Source organism: Aspergillus mulundensis (genome assembly GCF_003369625.1).
Source record: "Aspergillus mulundensis strain DSM 5745 chromosome Unknown scaffold_10, whole genome shotgun sequence".
Classification (NCBI taxonomy): domain Eukaryota; kingdom Fungi; phylum Ascomycota; class Eurotiomycetes; order Eurotiales; family Aspergillaceae; genus Aspergillus; species Aspergillus mulundensis.
In genome coordinates, this window is record NW_020797898.1 from 1,285,741 (window position 1) to 1,291,740 (window position 6,000).

The following is a 6,000-nucleotide window of genomic DNA, read 5'->3' on the forward strand; positions in this document are numbered from 1 at the left end:
TAAGGCTTTTTTTTAAGTAGTAGTAAATAGCTAACTATAAATAACACCCTTTTATTTTACTAATTTTAAAAATAATCCCTTTTTTAGCCTATATTTATATGCAGGGCTTTACTTTAATAATAAGTATTTTTTTATTTATAATAGCCTGTTTAAAGGTATTTTAATAATAGTATATTAATATTAAAGCATGCTAACTTAAAATTTATTAAAACTAGTAACCTATTTTATTATTATTTTTTATTCCCCGCTGGGCTATTATTAATTAGCTTATAAATAATATATATAATTATTACAGGCTTTTTAAGCCTAATAATATATTTTTTAATTTTTTTTTTTACTTATTAAGTATTTTAAATAAAAACATCCTAAATAATAATAATAATAATATTAATAATAATGCTAGTACTGCCGCGCCCTTTATAGTTACCCCCTTTAGTTTTATTTTTTTTGCTTTAACTTTTTTTACTTTTGTTATAGCTAGCCCCGCCCTTTTAATAAAAGTAAGTTTTTTTTATTTTTTTTTAAATAACTTCTAGTATAAATGGCTAATAGCTTTTAAATATACCTTAAATATGTTAAGGTAATTTTTTAAAATAGTAAAAAAATAAAAAATATAAATAGTTAGTAAATTTTTACTACTAATAATAAACTAGTGGTATTTCCCAAGGGAAACCTTTATAAGCCTTATTATAATTATATTTTTTAGGGTCTAGGGTTAGCGTGTGTTTGGTGCTATAGTAATAATAATAAGTATAAGCTTATTTTAATTTATATATATAATAATATTAATATTTTATAATGCTTGCCCGCTAATAGGAGCTTAAAAAAATATATAAGTATATAAAAAATATTTAATAAACGCGCGGAGAATATTACTAAGGCTTTTAATAAAATACTAGTAAAAGTTTAGTCCATAAATAACTTATGTTATACTATTTTTATACTTATTAATAAGCTTTGCTTATTTGCCGGCAAGTTTCTAGTTATTTTTAATAAAGGGTATTAAGAAATATATAATAAAAATATATTTAATATAACTAATCCTGCTATTATAGTAATTTTAGATTCTACTTTTTAAAAGCTTTATATTTTTATCCGTGCCCTTTTTTAGGGTTTTATATTTATTTATACCTTTGGTATATAGCTAGCTATTTAGGTTAGTAACCTAGTGCTACTTTAATATTTTATTTATTTTTTATTTTTAAAAAAAGACTTTTTTTTTTTTTAATATACTTTTATAAACATAACTTGTAAATTTTAGTAGTCCGGAGCCGTTTAGGTTATAGTTTATTAAACCTTAAAATTATATAAAATAAAAAAAAAAAAGGTAACTATTTTCACCTAGGTTTTTAATATATAAGTTTAATATTATTTTTAGGGCTATAGGTAATCTAGATTTTATTAAAAGGTGTTTTATTTATAATAGTAGTTTATTAAACCTTTAAACCTTTTAAAATATAAAAAAAAGGTAATTACTCTGCTAGTCCTTTGGCTTTAGTAATATAAAAACCTAGTAAGTAAAAAATTATTATTACTTTTTTTTAAACTAGGGGTGTTCCGGCGCTGTTTTAGCTAGTTTATAATAATTTTTTAAAGCCTTTTATACATGCTTAAGATTTTTAAGTAGTTTTTATAAGTTTTTATAGCTAGGCTAGCCTTTTTATTTAACTAAAAACTAGTTTAATTTATAAGCATGTTATTTAGTAAAAATAGCTTTAACTTTTTATTCTTGCTTTTTATTAATAAGTTTTATATTAGGTATTTTTTTATTTTTTTTAGATCCGGGTTGCTTGGTGTAAGGCCTTAGTAAAAATATATAAAATATTAAATAAATTTTTAACTAAGTATAATAACTAGTAAGCCAGAGCTAATATACCTGCTTTTTAATAAGTTTAATAATTTTAAAGGGATTATTAAACTTTTAATTAAGTTTTTTACTTGGCTAGATTATTTTAATATTACGTAGTAATAGTAAAATATTATTCTTAATCTTAAATTTAGTAGGGGTATGCTTTTTATTATAGTAAAGGGCTTGCTTTTTTTAGGCCTTATTTATATGGTTTTATAATTTATTTTATAACTTTTATAATTAATAAAATCTATTTTTTAATAAGAGATATAATATTTTTTTTTATAGTTTTTTAGTAAGAAAATAATAGGTTTTTGGCCGCGCAAGGCTATCTAGGGTGCATACCTAATTATATTATGCTTTAAATTATTATAGGCAAATAATATAACTAGTAAAAATATAACCTAGTTATTTTACTAAAAGTTATAATAAATATATAAGTATATTTTAAGCGTTTAATTTTATTATTTAGTTTAATTATTTAACTGCGGATAGTATATAGTGCTAAGGTATTTTTTAATTTATAATACTTAATAAAATAATTACTAATAACTTAAGGTAAATAATAAGCCTTAGTTAGTAACTAGGCTCCTGGGCGCCCTTATATTATATATTATTTTTTTAATAAACTTATTAGCTAGCTTTTTAGCGTTAACTTTTTAAATAATAAAAATGTATTTTACTTTTTTACTAAAATAATTTACTACTATTAATATTATGTTATACACGCGGCCTTTATACTTTAATAAAAGTAGGCTAATAATAAAGTTTATAAAAAGATTTTTTTATAGTATATTTAAAACTAATAAAAAAATAAGCTAGCCTTAGGCTAGCTGTTATAAAGCTTTAGACCTTTAATATAAAAGATATTTTTTAATATACTCTTGTACTTTTTTATTAAGATTTTCCTACTAAAACTTGCGCTTAAGTAGTTTAATAATATACTTATAATTAAAATAGCCTGTATAGGGATTATTATAGTATACTTTTATAATTTTATGCTATAATATAAATATAAAAGGGATATAAATAGCCTTTTAATAAAAAAAAAGATTATTTTTTATATACTAGTGCTTTAAATAGAAGCCCTACCTTGTTTTAACTAAAATTATTTTTTTTAGCTATTACTAAATATGGCCGGCGTGAGTGTTTTTATATTAGGTTTTAAGTAACTTTTATTAAAGGGGTTTTATAGCTAGTCTAGCAGGTTTTTTTTTATAGGTTACTTTTATAACTTATAACCTAAAATATATTAGCCCTAGGAGCTAATACTTTTTTTAACCTTTTTTTAAAGGGGTAGCTAGGCCCTCCAGCGCCTGTTTAGTATTAATTTAGTTAAAAAATAACTTTAACTTTTTTTATAAAGTTAGGAGTAAACTAATTTAGTACTTTTTATTTTTTACTTAATAATTTAGGTGCCTTAATAATATATTTACTAGATTAAACCTCCCTGGCTTATACTTAATTTTAAAGTTATAGGCTATTAATAATTTTGCTTAATAAGCTTACCTTTAATTTAGAACCTTTATTTTAAAAAAGTACTATAAGTTATTATAATTACACTAAACGCGTATAAAATACACAAAGCTTTTTAGGTAGTATTATTACTTTTTAAAGAACTTAATAACTGCAAGTAGTTTCTAATTATAAACCTTATATTTTAGCTTTAGTTTATAAAGCTATTAAAAGTAAAAGGTAATAAGCTACCACTAATTTTATTTTTTTTTACTAGGTGTTTTTTTTTAATTTAACTGCGTAATAATGCTAGTTATAGTAAAACCTAACACGTTTATAATAATAAGGATTTTTTTTTTAGGTTAAAATGCTATAGTACTAGAGGCTAGGTAAAAGTAAATTTAACCTTTTTAAAAGCTTTTTATATATTATTTAGTTATAAAAAGGGGCTGTTCTTGCGCCCTTTAACTATTTTTTTTAAAAGTTATATTATAGGGTAAGTTACTTTAGCATATTTTTTAATAAATTATTTAAAGTAGTTTATAAACCCTAAAAAAACTTATAACTTATAATATAATATTAATGCTAGCTAATTAATAACTATTTAACTCCGCACTAGGTTAATAAATATTCCACCCTAGTTAATAATAAAGCTAAGAAACTTTACCTCTTTTTAGTAAAAACTATATTTTAATAACTTTATATATAAATTATGCTTTTATAGGTGTTTTAGGACTTCTTAAACATGCTAAATATACTTTTTTTTAATCTTTAAGAAGATTAGAATATTATTTAGGTAAATTATATAAAAATTATTAAGAACCCCGCTTATTATTATATTAATATAGGACTAAAATATCGCGGGCGTATTAATAAAACTAAATAATATAATTATATATTTATAGTGGCTATACTAGGTCCAAAACACTATTTTTTATTTATTTTCCTGCTTAATATAAATATAGTAATACGCGTTATAAAGGTTAAGTTTAATAAAGTATTATATATTTACTAACTAGTCTATAAGTTTATTAATACAAGGTAATAAATAATAATTCTTTTAGGTTATTATATTTAGACCTTAATAATTAATATATAAATATAAAAATTTATTTACTTTTTAAGTAAAAAAAACAGGCACTCCTGCCAAACTTTAGGATGGCTATATTTATTCCCTTGCTAATATCTTATTAAAATACTTTTTTAAGGTTAATAATTTATAATAGGAGAGGCTATAAATAGGCCCCTAAAAAGGCATTTTACTTTTTTTTAAAAAAATTTTATAACACATTTTTTTACTTAAAAGTTAAGACGCTTTTTTCTTGGAGAAGACCTAACTTTATTTAATATATTAAAAAGGCAGGACTATAACTAGTATACCTTTAGTTTTTTTTAATTTATATAAAACTAAGAGCATAAAACCCTTTTTTATTATTTTAATAAATTTTTTTACTAGTTTAATTTAAAAGCGTGGGGTATAATGCCGCTAATATTATTAACTAGTAATTAAAAAAATATTTAAATTTACTTTAGCTATTTAAGGCTATTTAAGCACGGCTTGGTACTTATTATAAATAAGATTAATAATATAAAATATTATATTAAATATTTTTATCTTACTAATAAAATTATAAATTTATATTTTAGCCTTAAATTAGCTATAGCATGGAGTAGTTTTTTTATTAGCATACTAAACTAGTTATAGTATTTAGTTTATAGCTATTTTAATTTCTTGCTTTTTTAAAAACTAAACTAAAAGAAAATTTATACTAGCCCTAGTATTTAGTAAAGCTTTAAATTATTTATTTAAATTATTTTTTTAAACTTATAAATTTATTAAAATAGGGAATATGGTGGGTTTATTTATACTAGTTAAAGTTAATAGCTTGGGGCCTGGTAATTACTATTTAGTTTTTAGTTTTTTATTTACTTTTATTTTAGTTAGGTAATCCTTTGTGAAATACCCTTCCGCGCCGCATGTATAGTAATAATTTTTTTTTTTTTTTTTATTTTATTTTTTAGGCAAGAGCTAATACTTAGCTTGTGCTAGCTTTTATTTACTAGTTTTACCCTTAAAGCTATAATAATTTTTTTAACCTTGCTTTTTTAAGGGCTGCCCTAATAAATTTTAGTTTTTTTTATTTACTAAAGCGCCTTTATTCTAGCTTTAGTTAGTACTTTTTACTAAATTTTTATTTTTTATAGTAGGAGGGTTCTTATTATTTTTTTTTTAGTTATTATTTTTAGGCGCTTTTTGCTTTTCGCGTGCTAAAATTAACTTATATTAGGTTATTTTTATATTAATATTTTTAAAAATAATTAAAGAATTTTACAGGCGCGCTATATATTATTAATATGGCTTATTTAATATATAAATATAAATAATAGCTTTTTTAGTAGTGCCCCGGAGGGGGTTAGGAACTATTTCCTAAAACTTTACTAACTATACCTTTAGTGGTTAGCTATTTTATTAGTTATTTATAAAATACTTTATTTTTTAACTAGCTTAATCTTTTTTTAGGTTAACTTATTAATATATAAACTGCTTAAATATTGCCCACGTGGGTGGCTTAGTAAGCTTTTTTTACTTTATATACTATTTATATTATATATTTTCTTTAACTTTACTTATTAAATAAATAACTTTACTTATTTTAGTGCTATATTATATAAAAGCTTTATTAAATATATTTTTA